Source organism: Cetorhinus maximus, chromosome 27 (assembly GCF_964194155.1).
Source record: "Cetorhinus maximus chromosome 27, sCetMax3.hap1.1, whole genome shotgun sequence".
NCBI lineage: Eukaryota > Metazoa > Chordata > Chondrichthyes > Lamniformes > Cetorhinidae > Cetorhinus > Cetorhinus maximus.
In genome coordinates, this window is record NC_135905.1 from 13,580,481 (window position 1) to 13,596,873 (window position 16,393).

The following is a 16,393-nucleotide window of genomic DNA, read 5'->3' on the forward strand; positions in this document are numbered from 1 at the left end:
AGCCCAACAGAGCCAACACAGAGCCTGGCAGAGCCAAAAATAGCCAAACAGAGTCAAACAGTGCCTGGCAGAGCCAAAAAGAGCCAAACAGCGCCAAACAGTGCCAAACAGAGCCAAATAGTGCCAAATAGAGCCAAACAGAGCCTCGCAGAGCCAAACAGAGCCTGTCAGAGCCAAGCAGAGCATGGAAGAGCCAAACATAGCCAAACAAAGCCTGGCAGATCCGAAAAGAGCCAAACAGAGCCTGGCAGAGTCAAACAGCGCCAATCAGAGCTAAGCATAGACAAACAGATCCAAACAGAGCCAAACAGTGCCTGGCAGAGCCAAACAGTGTTTGGCAGAGCCAAGCAGCCCCAAACAGAGCCTGGCAGAGCCAAAAAGAGCCAAACAGAGCCAAAAAGAGCCTGGCAGAGCCAAACAGTGACTGGCAGAGCCTAAATGAGCTTGGCAGAGCCAAACAAATGCAAAAATAGCTGGAAAAGCTCAGCAGGGCTGCCAGCATCTCTGGAGTGGAATACTGTTAACGTTTAAATATTTTAAAATGTATAAGTTATTGGAAAAAGTGGGATCAGAATGGGGTGGGGATGGAGGAGAGAGTTCATTATCTGAAGTTGTTGAACTCAATGTTAAGTCCGGAAGGCTGCAAAGTGCATAATCGGAAGATGAGGTGCTGTTCTTCCAGTTTGCATTGAGCTTCACTGGAACGTTGTAGCAGGCCAAGGATGGACATGTGGGCATGAGACCAGGGTGGTGTGTTGAAATGGCAAGCGACAGGGAGGTCTGTGTCATGCTTGCGGACAGACCGAAGGTGTTCTGCAAAGCGGTCACCCAGTCTGCGTTTGGTCTCTCCAATGTAGAGTAAACCGCATTAGGAGCAGCGAATGCAGTAGACTAAACTGAGGGAAGTGCAAGTGAAATGCTGCTTCACTTGAGGTTTATACAGAGGCTTAGTAATTCGCTCAAGTTCTGCACATTGTTACTGAAAATTGAAGCTGTTAAATGTTGCCAGTGTTATGGCTTTGATTCAGCTCTGATTATTTTTTGTTAACCTTGAGGAAAATTTTTCATTTTTTGTGCTGGATTTCTATCGTTTCTGTAAAACAAAGTTTATTTATTCCAATTTTTTTTTAACTTATGTATTTTTATCAGTTTAATGCAGTTGTTTCTGAAGGATGGTGAGGGATATATAATGCAAAACAGCTGATGGGCTGGTTTTTATTCTGGTAGCAGCTGTCATTGTACACACTGACTTCATGTTATTGATGTGTGAGAATGATCATATCAAAATACTAATGACTGTGAAAGCTTAATCGCAGATAATTACCAGGAGATAATGGTGGATAGCATGATAACAAGAAAATAATATTACCCAGGATAAAAGTTTTTATCCAGATGACACTTTAAACAGTAAGAATGAAGAATAAGCATTAATTGTAATCCTGCTCAATTAGAGTGTCAGATTTGACTCAGCAGGAAGCCCTGTTGTCTCTGAGACAGAAGGTTATGGGTTCAAGTTCCACTCCAGAGATTTAAAGACAAAATCTTGACTGACACTCTGGAGGTAACACCTTTGGAAGAAATGTTGAACCAAGGCCCCAGCTGCAGTCACAGGTGGATTCAAAAGAGCCCACGGTACTATATTGAAGAAGAGCAGCGGAGTTCTCCCCATGTCCTGGACAATATTTACCCCCTCAATTAACATCACAATAAACAGATGATCTGGTCATTATCACATTGCTGTTTGTGCGAGCTTGCTGTGTGCAAATACTGTGTTTCCTGTTAATGGTATGTTAATTATATTAAGATATACAGCTGAAGGGCGTTGTTAAATTAAATACTTTAAGCAGATATAAATCAGGACAGCTGGGACAGTGGGTGGCTGAGGGAGGAAAGCTATGAGACTGAACAAAGTCCAATAAAGTTTTTCAATAAAGAAAAACTCTTTACCTTGGTTTTGACATTACCAACCAGCTTGGATCCTATTAACATTGCCTACTTTACAGCAATGACCACACTTCGAAAGTATTTCATTGGCTGCATGAAAGGTATTATGTAAATGCAGATTTTTTTTAACCAAAGGATAAATAAGTGTACTTAAAAAAAATAAAAATGCTCTAACATACATGATAAAATGTAAGTCTGGTTTCTTGTTGCTGCCTGTGGAAGGCTTTCCTTTTTCAATGGCAGGTGTTATGATTGATGATAAGGAACAGGATCCTCAATTAAATTCTTTCTTGATATCCTCACCGAAATAATAAATGATGTTCTACATGATCACCATAAATTTTAGCTTCATTGCATTACTGAGGAATAATGGTGCTGTGTGCCACTCTTGGTCCATGTCAACTCACAAGTCTTTGTCGAGATGCATTTCTTGTGCATTCTGAAATTTTGACCCTTGACACCCACAAGGCGAAATTTTACAGCCCCGTTGCAGTGGGAGCAGGACTATAAAATGCAGCGAGCCATTCAAAAGTCCATTGACTTTGGCGGGACTGTAAAATCCTGTTGCCGTAAAATTCTGCCCATATAGTGTGGTACTTGTCAATTTTTAAAATATCTTAATAAATTAATCTGGATTCAGTTTAAAAATAAGCAAAACATTTTTCCAAGGCAGGCACATTCATGTATGTTACATCAGTTATTTGTTGAATAGCTATTTTGAAACACAGTTCTCAGAAAGGGTTTATATTGCATTTTAGTCTGCTAAAGTAATAAAACAAAAACATTTATTTGACTAATGATGGAACCAGGGAATTATTGATTCAATTGTACAATCAATTACTTCCTGAAATTAGATGCTCACTGTGTATACTTGTTACTTGCTTTTTGTTTGTTGTTTTTAGTGGTTTGGGGTAAGATATCCATTTTAAAGAACAGCTGGTGGTACCATAGATAGGCAGTGTTCTTTCACTATTAGGACTTGGGTTAAAATGCAGCTCAAATCTACAGGATGAAAGTATTGTCTACCTCTGACTACAAGGGTCCTGTGTAATATAGTTTTAAGCTAGCTCCTAATGCCAGTTTTTCATGTCAGCTTTGATGCCTTATGTTATTCCTCCTTATGAGGCAGTTGTCTAATTCCCTGTTAAAATAATTTATGGACTCTGCATTAACCAATGAATTCTGGCAGGGCGATTCCATATTCTAACCATCTCCTAAGTAAAGAACTTTTACTTGAGCAACGCCATCGCGCCCCCCACCCCAAAAAACCCTGCAACCTCCTAACCATATAACACAAACTTTATTATCCACATCTGTCAGCAGATGTGAAAATCCTGTGATGATTGATTCCAATAATTGAACAAGTAAGTAATCTTTTTGATTTGCTTACTTCATCCTTTTCCATGTTAATGTTCCTTTCACAGAGAAACAGCAGTACCTGACAAAATGACAATGTTCTGGGTGAGGCATACCCAGTTGCCATTGTATGTGGCTAGGTACCAGGCAACCCTGTGAGCCGCTATTTAAGCACAGGGTCAAGGGTTGTTTTCATGGTATAAAACGAATTAATCAGGAAGTGCTATTTTAATCAGTAGACCCATAGAATACATTGACATATGCATATCATTTTCTAAAAAGACAGAATAGTTTTTGTTAATGGTCTGTGTAGAATAAACTTAAACATTAAAATACCCCAGACTATATTATATAAGATAAATGTCTACAAAATATGTGAAACACAAAAATTAAAATGCCAGCTGATTTTTCCATTAATGTTGTAATATTTGATTGCAGTAATACTGTATTAATGCCCCTTAACATTTAGCACAAAATTAAAATGTATGATGAAGACACCACTCAAATTGATGACCTATCTTTCTTTTTCAAATGATGACTCATTTTGTGCATTTCCAGCATTTATTAGTTTTTAATTCAGTTTCCCAGCCTTTACATGTTTTTGAGTTTGGTGAATAGGCAAAGAAATTTAACCAATTATGCATTTTAAAATTAAGAAATATTAATTAATTAAAATCCACTAAATTACATGTTTTAACAAACTGTGTCTTGCTGATTTTTTCTGCATACACATGTATGTATGTATATATATATATAATATATATAATATATAGATGATTCCCATTAAAGCCTTCAAAATCTTAAAGAAAAGGAGATTCACATGGAATCTATTCTAAATCAATCTCTTAATATAATAACATTACATTAATAAACTTACATTTAACAATCAACTTTATGAATTCTAAATTCCTATTTCCACATTTCTAATGGAAATTGCCAATGTAAACTGTCACACTGTAATTAAGCCCTCCTGCCAATGGAGATCCTGTTTTCAGGAGATTGTAATTACAGTTTTGGCATTTTCACTGAAGCAATTTTCATTTAAAATGTGGATATGGGAATTTAGAATGAAAATATAAAAATGAAAACAGAACCTTTGGTTCAAAATGGGGACTGAATTACATCTTGTCAAACTTTCTCCACCATCGAGTCCCACCTCACCCTTACACTAGATTTGGCTCTCTGTATACAACCCCATTGATAGATTGACTAGTGTGCCTATATTTAATGTATATTCATTTGGTTTTTGCAAGATATGTAGTTTTGAAATGTGTTCATGCAAAAATAGTTCACATGTGGGGAACAATTCGCTGGCTGCAAGGAGCCTTTCTGTAACAATGTATATTGGAAAACTATTGCTAGCACACCTGTGGTTTCTTGATATGTGCTGCTGCCAGACGAGTTTCCCAGGTGCCAGGGCATACTTGGGAATTATAAACTTTAATTTGAAAATAATTACATACAAGTCGAGTTTAGATTGATAATTCCAGAAACAATTGTTTTTGGAGATGAAACATTTTATTGATGCAGTTAATTAAATATGTGTTATATCAAACCATCTGATCTGACTCAATGGTACCACTCTTGTCTTATCAGAAGTCCACACCAGAGACCTGGACACATAATTGAAACTGATGCTTCAGTGCAGAACTGATTGAATACTGTACTGTTTTACAGCAACAACAATAAAAACAGCTACTTATATTTATATAGCACCTTTAATGTAGTACAATGTCCCAAGGTACTTCACAGGAGCATTATAAAACAAAGTAGAACACCGAGCCACATAAGGAGATATCCGTTCAGATAACCAAAAGCTTGGTCAAAGAGGTAGATTTTGAGAAGTGTTTGAAAGGGGGAAAGTGAGGTAGAGAGGTGGATAGGTGTAGGGATGGAATTTCAGAGCTTGGAAACTAGGCAAATGAAGGCACAGCCACCAGTGGTGGAGTGATTACAATTGGAAATGCCCAAGAGGCCAGAATTAGAGGGGTGCAGATATCCCAGAGGGTTGTGGGTTAGAGGAGATTACAGAGATAGGGAAAGGGAAGGTCATGGGAGGATTGGAAAACAAGGAAGAGAATTTTAAATTCAAGATGTTGCTTGACTGGGAGCCAATTTAGGTAGCGAGCACAGGGGTGATGGGGGAACAGGACTTGCTGCAAGTTATGCATGGGCAGCAGAGTTTTAGATCACCCCAAGTAGGAGACCTTTCAGGAGTACATTGGAATAGTTGAGTCTAGAGGTAATGAAGGCATAGATGAGGGTTTCAGCAGCAGATGAGCTGAGCCAGGTGCGATGTCCAGTGATATTATGGAGGTGGAAATAAACGGTCTTAGTGATGGCATGGTTATGATGTCAGAAGCTCATCTTTGAAATTGGATGTTAAATTGGGGGCATATCAGAGGGAGAGTAGAAGCGTTCTCCCCAGCATCCTGGCCAATATTCACTGGAAAAACAAATTATCTGGTCACGTAGGTTATTGTTATGTGTGGGAGCTTGCTTTCAAACTGGCCACTACATTTCCTACATTACAACAGTGCATCGCAAATGCTTTGGGACATTCTGAGCTCGTAAAAGGCACTATATAAATGCAAGTTCTTTCTTTCATATACTTTGATAACATAACCCAAGCATAAAGTCAGCGTTTAATAACACTGAGTTTAATCTCTCCTGCTCTTCCATCGACCCCGAGGTTATAATCAATCTCTCCCACTGCTTGCCTGATATTGAAAACCTTGTGAACCTAAGTAAATATCAACAAAACTTAAACCATTTTCTTTTGCCCAGCTTTTGCCTCATTGCTAAACCCAGCGTTTCCCAACTTTGGTCGCCAAGCTCGCTTCTCCATCCAAGCCAGCCTGCTTTTATTCACTTTCATATCATCACCCACCTCCAACCCTCTGTGCTGCTGAAACTCTGATCACCTGGAGGTGAATTTCTACAATGGTCTCGGTTTCTAGAAACTGCAACTCATCCACAGTGCAGCATGTTTCCTTTTTCATCACTGGCAGGTACTATAATAAGGAACAATGACCATTTCGTGTACTTGATGCGTACATCTGCACTGAAATATTCACAGATGTGGCAGTGTCAGCAGGAAATAACATGATTAAACTCGGCTAATTGTCCTAACACCAGCACGAATGCTCACGTTATTCATTCTCCTCAGCTTCAGTCCTTAACATTGCCATGACGACAGTAAACAACCTAAAATAAAACGGGATGTATGGGACGAAGTCCTATGCGATTGATGCAAAAGAAGTAATTCTGATTGGCCCATGTTATATAACCTCCACTAACCCTCCAGATTAATTTAACAATGGACCAAAGCTTTTGTTTGGAGCAATGATTATTTTGGCTGCATTGTATCACATCCGTGCTGACACGGAGCCAATTCCCAGGACAAGAGGTGGTGGGGGGTGGAATAAAGTCAGCAGTATTAAGGCACTCAGAGGAGTGCATTGCCCGGATTCACTTCCACACAGGAACCGGGGGGTGGGAGAAAATGCAAGAAAAATCTCAACAGCCCCTGTGGACAGAAAAATCACTCTGGGTTTTAAAGTGAGTGTTTCCTCATTAAAGACTCCTTCTTGTAAACAGGGTTCTTTACTGGGGGGGTGGAATTGCTACCACTAACAGGCGTGAGAAAAAGAATTTGATACAAAAAGTTGAAGAGGAGAAGGAGGGGAGGAAGGGGGGGAGGGGAGGAGTTGGAACTCTGCATTCTGATTGGGCGGAAGGCGGGTCCTCATCTGTATCCCGCGTTGTGGCTGGCTGGACAAACTGTCAATCAAAGGATAGGTAGCGGGTGAGTGCGCGCGCCGACAGCTTGTGGCAAATTGTTTGTTGTGGCGCGTGGGGCAGAGAGGTTGTCCTCATGTCTAATCATTGATGAAGAGAAGATTGTCCATTTGCTGAAGTTAGGTGGTAAAGTAAGTATTATATCAATAGGATATCATGAATATGTTGCAGGTGGGGTGGGGGGGAGGTGGAAATATTTCTTACACATTTTACTGTGTTTTGACCTGAGAAGTAAATCTCAATGAACCAGGTGATAAATTGCAGGGAGAAGGTAGTGCTGAATTTCTATAGAATTATTGTTCCGCACTTCTGGTCAGTTCATCAACATTTTTGGTACAGGACGTTAGTTTTAAATTACAATTTTTTTTTTTGGCTTCATCTCTCACATGTTTTACATCCTCTCCATGCAAGAATTATATTGTGACACTGCATCCTCCGGAATGCTTTTAATTATATTGAATAGAGAATCAGTAAAGATCAGGCTGCATTTGATAGATTTTTATTTGTTGTGTAGTAAGGGCATTTTGTCAGAGGCAGTTAGTTGAGGGCCGCAGATGTGTGAGATACCTAATTGCTCACAAACTAATTCTGATGCCAGAAAACAGGTGGAGGACGATCCTTGGGGACTGTGAGCCCAGGGTGCCATTCATTTAAGAAAAGGGACAGCTGAATGGGGGTGATTGTAATAATTCATCGCCATGAATGTTCAGCTCCTTTTACGCCAAGAAAGAGACTCGTGCAGTTGCGTGGAAAGTTAATTTTTCCTGTTGGGGAAATCTGTACAAGCTGCTGGGTACCATTGGGAACCACGCTTGTTGTAAGTTGATGCATGATGTCCTTTTGTTCCCAGACACTGCCGACATAAAAACTGTTCAGTTTCTGTAAAACAATAGTTGTCCAATTTGTTTGTGGAAGGAGAGGAAACATGTTATTTTCAGAAATGCTCCACACAGATGATTTGATTTACATCACTGCATTGTGTGTTTAGAAAGCAAGCAAAAAAGAGGCCAAACATTAGCTTAATGCCATTCACAAGCTTGCTCCTATTTTATAACATTTAATTGTTATTGAATCACTCTTACACAATGCAAGATAATTTTTCAATTACTTCAAATCATTGCCTTAGGGACAGTTTCATATTGTGGTAGAGTCTATTCCTAATAATTCAAAGTAAGATTGAATTATCAAATAATTCGAATTGACATTTTGTACATTTAAGGGTATGTTGTAACGATACAATTTAATTATAAAAATTGTGGAACAGAAAATCGTATCAATGAATTGTTGTTGGTCAGCCTGCCATTATAGGCAGATGTATAACACATGAGTCTACTGCTGACTGGCTGTATGAAGTCCTGTGCTATAAAACAATGCATTAAATAAAATTATATATTTCAGAGATTATTAGCTAGGCAGATGACTGCTGTAATCACTGAAATGTTTATTTTCTCTTATTTGACACCACAGTGATAACCAAGACCGGTTAATGGTTCAACATGTTTCTATGTCAAATGTCACAATTAAGGGTTCAGCAATTTATAGCATGCATTTCTGCAGAATTAAACAGCCAGTCTATTTCTCATTCCATATTGTCATTTATAAAATCTTACCAAATATTTGCACAATGGTAAGTGATGGGGGACAGACTAAAAGTATGACGCTATACCCGAGGAACATAGTTTGACGATTTAACATTTTAAACACTGACTTTCAGCTCACCTGTGTATTGAACTCTGCCAGGTTTAATGCACAATTATCATAGATTATATAAGAAATAGGAGGAGTAGACCATCTGGGCCCGTTTGCTCTGTCATTCAATGAAGCGCTGGTTGATCTACCTCAGGTACATCATCCTGCACTATCCACATTTCCCTTGATTTCCCTTAGTATCCAAAGATAAATCAATCTCAGCATCTATATCTTGCTGCAGTAGAACTCTCGAAAGGTTCACAACTCTTTGAATGAAACAATTTTCTCCTCATCTGTGTCCTGTTGTTTTTTTGTTGTTGAGCTTGTTAAGACCCTTAGAATCTTTCTGCTCTTCAATGAAATGAGAGAGAAGCAAATGTAGAAGAGAGACATCTAGTGTGATGAAAGTAAAGATGGGACAGTGTGGAAAATAAAGGCAGAATAAGTCTCAATTGGAGAGTAGGTGTGAAACAAGTAGACAGTTACAGGAAAAGATGGACGTAGGTTTTTTCTGTAAACAACCCATTTGAAAATCAATTTGTAGTATTTAAAAATTGCGAAGCACTTTGATTAAAAGTGCCTGTAAGCTGGTAAGTTATAATGTTGGACTTTTCATGAAGGGTTATGGGATGTGTCACTGTTGGATGTTCCTTCCTTGGTGAGGAAAAAATTTACCAAAGTTGTATTGTAAAGCCAGGTGCACTTTGGTATTTTAAAGAATGATATGGCGTAAGACTCGTCAAATTAGCTGAAAATATATTGATTTCTAAATTTAGAGATGTGCAAAGAAGGTGAGGATCTTTTTTTCTGGGGCTGATCAATATATGATGGGATGTGAGTGGGCTATTATTAGAGCAATTTCTCCTGAGCACACTGAAAAAAGCTTAGCACTTCTATACACTCAAACGATGCCTCCATCCAGACTATGGGAATTCTATGCCTACTCTTGTTATTGGAACATGACCGTGAATGCATGCATTTCTAGAAGAAAAGCCTTAAAGCATTGACTACAAATTGCACAAATCAACATAAGATGCCTGATTTTATTTTATCCTTTTTAAAAGTGACCAGATGGTTTTTTTTAAAAAATGATCGAAAGGTTTGGAATTAAGGCTTTTTTTTAAAGTGGAGATTTAATGTGCTCATGTAGCTGGTTTAGCGACTGATCAATTCAAATTATTGCATGCTACATCAAGACAATAGCTAATGAACCATGGGGAGTTTCAAGCCATAAAACAGCACTATGACGGGAAAAGAAATGACTGTACATTGATTGCCACTGAACACAAACATCAAAATGAGGATTCCATGAAATATGAAAGATGCCTTCAAATTGTCCAGCATGAAGGGTGCCTTTTTTATGATTGCATGGAGAGAAGTTACTACATCCGTCTTCATTCAGTTCAACTTTTGCCATATATGTTTCCTTTTTAAGTGAGAACATGTAGTTGTGTAGATCAGACATGCAATTGAGACCAGCCATCTGGAAATAGCACTTGAGTTTGTCGGTGGATCCATTTGAGGATATTAGATTTTTCTGAACCAACTGGAATGTCTGAACTTTCATGTGATGAAGAGTTCAGAACTGCTATCCTATGTTAAACCAACACTTGGACTTACTAGGCAGTTTCATTCAATTTCATGCCATTTTAAGCAGCATATTAGTCTCGCATAACTCACCGAAATAGTGGAGTGCACAGCAGAGGTTGAGTTTTCAACAGGCCCATTTTTTAAAAAGTGTTCATTGACACTTGTAAATCTTTTGTGGAATTGGCAATGAAAATTCTGATCTCTAAAATGATAATGCTTAAATATATTTTAAAAATAACTATCAATGAATGACTGATTTAGACCATGGTTAGTATGACTGATCAAATCCTCATCTTCCAAACAATATGGTAAATCACCATGTCTTGCTGTAGAGTGCATGGTGGCTTTGAAGGGCTATCAAATGAACAAAGGTTTGAGCTGGCTGTTGTGCTTATAAATATTAGATATCTACCCAGTACTTTCTTTTCTCCACATGCTCCAACTATGTAATCTTTAGTAAAGATTAAAACCTTTTCAGGTAGTTTTGTAAATAATATTTTTTACGAGTACAAATTTTTATAGCTACTGGCTTGAAGTCTAATTGGAGCATTGGTACAGTCTCTGGGGGAATCATAATCGTAGAGTAATATTACCATCATAATGGTGCCAAAGAGGCAAAGGCACTGTTGTAAATCAGTCTTCAGACATTGTAATGATTATTCCAGGAAACTAAGCTACATGGTCGCCACTGCTATTGATTCAGTAGTGGCTATCTACAGCTGTGACTGTGTGGCATACCAATCGATCACAGCTGCTTTGGAATATCTAATGCTCCCCCATCGCTTATTGATATAGAGATGGGGAAGGATGGGGCTAAGTAGGAATTTAAGCGTGAGAATGAGAACACTGGGAGGAGATTCTGTTTTTGGTATAACTTGAGTTTAAGAGGCCCTGTGGCTACCATTTGACTTTTATTCTCAAATTTATCTCAGTCAGAGCCAGATTGACCAATTTCTGAACCATTTGGCAGTCGTAAACAGCCAGGTAGCCGCTGAACTGAAGAATTTCAGCCACTGAACTGAAGAATTTCAGCTAATGTGATCCAGTCTTGCAACCCCCAAGATCTCTGCATACATCCAACGCTGGCCTGTTGTACATGCCTCACTTCCTTCAGCCCAACATTGGCAGTCATGCCTTCAGCTGTCTAGAATTCCCTTCCTCAACCCCTCTTCTTTTAAGATTACCTTTAAAACTTACATCTTTCACAATTATTGCCTGATTACACTCCTGTGAAATGACCAAAGGGGAGATGATCGCATGGTGGTAATATCACACTGGCCTGGTAATCCAGCAGCCTAGGCTAATGTCCTGGGGGCATGGGTTCAAATCCCACCACAACAGCTAGTGGAATTTAAATTCAATTAAGAAACCTGGAATTCGAAGCTATCATCAATTGTTGTAGAAACCCATCGGGCTCATTAAAGTCCTTTAGGGAAAGAATTCTGCCATCCTTACCTGGTCTGGCCTACATGTGACCCTGGATTCACAACAATGTGGTTGACTCTTAAATGCCCTCTGCAATGGCCTAGCAAACCATTCAGTTCAAGGGCAGTTAAGTATGGGCAATAAATGCTGTCTTTACCAGTGAAGCCTACAACCCATGAAAGAATAAAGAAAAAAAGTACCTTGGAATATTTTAGAGGCCATAAAATGCAAGCTCTTGTAGTAAACTCATCCTAGTAAAGAAGTTGGTTTGGGTGCTGGGGAATTTATCCTCATTTAAAATATTTCTTTTTGCATAACTTTGTCAGTCCAAGACTGGATGCCATTTTTATAAATTTATAAACTTTATAGTGATTCATTTGGGAATTTGTTCAAAATGTGCTCTTTGTGTACTTTGCATGGAGCAGTATTTACACCAAAGAAACTGTAGCAAAAGCAACAGGCTTGGCACAAGAAAAGATGAATATTTGTAATGAAACAGATAAGGACATAGAGAAAGGAGGAGAAAAACATCCTGCATAATGAGCAATTGTGTGGCCAGACACAAGTTTACAACAGCAGAATTGTAAACACAATGAGAAATTGTGTTTTGTTTGAAGAAAACAGATGCAAGAACAGCTAATTGCATTTAAAAAGTGGGATAAGCATACACAAACATCCCAATTTTTAAAAAAAGGATAGATTAGGTGGTATGAGTAAAAGCTTGGTCAGAGGTGGATTTTAACGAGGGCGTTGAAGGAGGAGAGCAGGGAGTTCCAGTATGTTGGACCTTGGTAGTTGAAATGGTTGACAGTGGTAAGGAGAAGGGTGAAAAGGTCCACAGGAGCCTGAGGAGTGAAGTGTTTGAGAGGATGGGGTGGCAGGAGCCAACGAAAGCTATAGAGATGGGGAGGAACGGGGCTAAGTAGGAATTTAAGCGTGGGAACGAGAACTTCAAATTTGTGGCAGTGGGGGATCAGAAAACATCGGGATCCTAGGTGAAAGGTGGGAGAGAGATTTCAGACAGTGGAGCTTTGGATAGGTTGAGGTTTACACAGGATGGCCCATGGGAGGATTGTCAGATGAGCCAAAGCAGACAGACTTGAATTTGTATCGCACTTTTCACAACCACAAGATATCTCGGTGCCTTATATCCAATGAAGTAGCCTTGAAGTGCAGTCAGTGTTGTAATGCAGGAAATGGCATGAAGATGATAAAGACATGGATGAAGGTTTCAGTGACAGATAGAGTTTGGGGGACATGTGGGAGTCACTGGCAGGGCCAGCATTTGTTGCCCATCCCAAATTACCTTTGAACTGAATGGCTTGCTAGGCTATTTCAGAGGGCAGTTAAAAGTCAACCACATCGTTGTGCTCCTGGAATCACATGTAGGCCATACAAGGTAAGGACGGCAGATTTCCTTCCTTAAAAGGATTTTCGTGAGCGAGATGGGTTTTTAACAACAGTCGATGATAGTTGCCGTGGTCACCATTACTGAGACCAGCTTTATAACTCCAGATTTATTTATCGAACTTAAATTCCACCGGTTGCCATGATGGAATTTGAACCCATGTCCTCCAATCATTAGCCTGGGCCTCTGGATTACTAGTCCAATGTCATTACACTATGCCACCGTTACCACTATAAAGAAAATAAACCTGGAACAAAAGAAAAGTAATGCATAATGGTGACCATGAAACTTGCTGGATTATTGTAAAGACCAAACTGATGAACTATTGTCTTTCAGGGAAGGAAACCTACTGTCCTTACCTGGTCTGACTTTCAGATCTACAGCAAAGTGGTTGACTGTCAACTGCCCTCTGAAATGGACTAGCAAGTCATCAGTTGTTAGGGATGGCAATAAATGAAGATAACATCAGAAGTAGGAGCAGGAGAAGATCAAACAGCTCATTGAGCCTGCTCTGCCATTCAGTATGATCACGGCAGTCCTTGAGCTTCAACTCCGCTTTCCTATCTGCTCCCTATATCCCTTGATTCACCAAGGGATCAAAAATCTGTCTATCCCAGCATTAAATATATTCAACAATTGCACACTAACAACAACTCTGAGGTAGAGAATTCCAAAGATTCACAATCCTTTGAGTGAAGACATTTCCCCATATCTCTATTCTAAATGATCGTCTCCTTATCCTGAGAATGTGCCTTGGTATTCTAGCCTCCCCATTTAGCAGAAACAACCTCGGTCTACCCTGTCAAGCCCCTTCATAATCTCGAATGTTTTAATGAGATCACCTCTCATTCTTCTAAACTGCAGAGAATATAGATCCAATTTACTCAGCCTGTTATGATAGGACAATCTCCAGTCCCAGAGACCAATCGAGTGAACCTTTGCTGTAGCACCTCCAATGCAAGTATATCCTTCCTTAAATATGGAGACCAAAATTCCACACAGCATTCTAGGTGTGGTCTCACCAGAAGCCCTGTACAATTGTAGCAAGACGTATTTATTCTTGCACTCCAATCCCCTTGCAATAAAGGCTAATGTCCTAATTGCTTACTGTACCTGCATGCTACCTCTTTGGTCCTTCCACAGTATGAGTACACCCAAGTCTCTATGAACATCAACATTTACAAGTTTCACGCCTTTTAAAAATATTCTGCTTTTCTACCCTTACAACCAAAGTGAATAACCACACACTTCCTCACATTATACTCCATCTGCCAGCTTTTTGCCCACTCCTTAACCTGTCCATATCTCTTTGCAGCCTCTGTGTATCCCTTGCAGCTTACATTCCCACGTAGCTTTGTATCTTCAGCAAACTTGGATACATTACTCTCATTTTCTTCATCTAAATCATCTATATAGATTGTGTATATAGTTGAGCCCTAAGCACTGATCCTTGCGGTGCTCTACCAGTCACAGCTTGACAACTTGAAAATGGCCCATAATCCCTATTCTGTTTTCTGTCTATTAACCAATCCTATATCCTTGCGAATATATCAGCCCCATCTCCATAAGCCCTTATCTTGTGTTTTAACCATTTGTTTTTGTGTGGCCTTTTTGAATGTGTTTTTTGAGATACTACTTTTACTGGTTCCCTTTTATCTACGCTACTAGTTACATCCTGAAAAAACTCTAATAAATTTGTCAGACAGGATTTCCCTTCCGTAAAACCATGTTGACATGTTCAAATTGAATAGGCACCTGTGTTCACTCAAAGGATTATGAATCTTCGGAATTCTCTACTTCAAGAGTTATTGTTAATATGCAATTGTTGAATATATTTAATACTAAGATAGGATTCCCTTGGAGAATCGAGGGATATAGGGAGCAGGTAGGAAAGTGGAGTTGAAGCCCAGGAATCTAGCCTGTGATGGTGACCATGAAACTATCACCGATTGTTGTAAAAACCCATCTGGGTCACTAATGTCCTTTTAGGGAAGGAAATTTATCATTCTTACCTGGTCTGGCATACATGTGACTCCAGACCTACAGCAATGTAGTTGACTCTTAACTGCATTCCGTTCAAGGGCAATTAGGGATGAGCAACAAAAGCTGGCCTTGCTAGCGATGCCCACATCCCATGAAAGAATAAAGAACCTGTTCTAATCATACTATGCTTTTCTAAGTGCATTGTAAAGACTTACTTAATAATATATTCCAGCATTTTCCCAACAATTGATGATGTTCCTTGTTTTCTCTACCTCCTTTCTTGAATAGCCATGTTACATTTGCTAACTTCCAATTTGCTGGGACCATTCCAAAATCTAGACAATTTTGGAAAATCATACCTTCTGTGGATGTCTCAGATTTTAGCCCCTTGATTTTCTCCAGTGCGTTTTCTCTGATATTGATTATCTTAATTTCCTCACTCTTATTAGCCCCTAGGTTACCCTCTTTTTTAAAAAAAATCATTCATGTGGATGTTGCTGGCCAGGCCAGCATTTATTACCCATCCCTAGTTCAGAGTCACATGTAGGCCAGACCATCAGATTTCCTTCCCTAAAGGGCATTAGTGAACCAGTTGGGTTTTTATGACAATGGTTTCATGGTCGTCATTAATTTCAGATTTTTACTGAATTCAAATTCCACCATTTGAACCTGGGCCTCCAGAGCATTACCCTGAGTCTGTGGATTACTAGTCTAGTGACCATACCACTATGCCATCACCTCACCTATTTCAGGTATGTAACTTGGATCTTTTACTGTGAGGATAGGCACAAAATATTTGTTCAATATCTCTGCCATTTCCTTATTCTTTACGATAATTTCTCCTGTCTCTGCTTCTAACTACTTCAGCTACTTTTTTCCTTTCTATATATTTGTAAAAGCTGTTACAACTTGCTTTTATATTGCTGGCTGATTTACTGTCACGTTCTTCCCCCCCCACCCCGCCCATTTGGTAGCCTTTTGCTGGTTTCTAAAATCCTCCCAATCCTCAGACTTACTATTCTCCTTTGCAACATCATAAGCCTCCTCTTTTAATCTAATACTATCCTCAACCTCCTTAGTAAGACACCGATGGATCATTCTTGCTGAGTTTTTGTTTCTCAATGGAATGTATTTTTTTGAATGTTTTGAATTGTTTCTCTATTTCCCACTGTTTATTTACCATCATACCTTTTAGCC

The 16,393-nt window shown here is 39.2% G+C and overlaps 1 protein-coding gene across 4 annotated transcripts in view; it reads left to right on the forward strand.

Moving 5' to 3' along the window:
* Positions 1 to 7,127: 7,127 nt before the first annotated feature.
* Positions 7,128 to 16,393, forward strand: part of rassf4a (Ras association domain family member 4a) — a 244,194-nt gene continuing 234,928 nt past the window's right edge. For all 4 annotated transcript variants that reach the window (XM_078530748.1, XM_078530750.1, XM_078530747.1 and 1 more), the window contains exon 1: positions 7,128 to 7,232. The gene's annotated coding sequence lies outside the window, so the exon portion shown is untranslated. The remainder of the gene's footprint in view (positions 7,233 to 16,393) is intronic.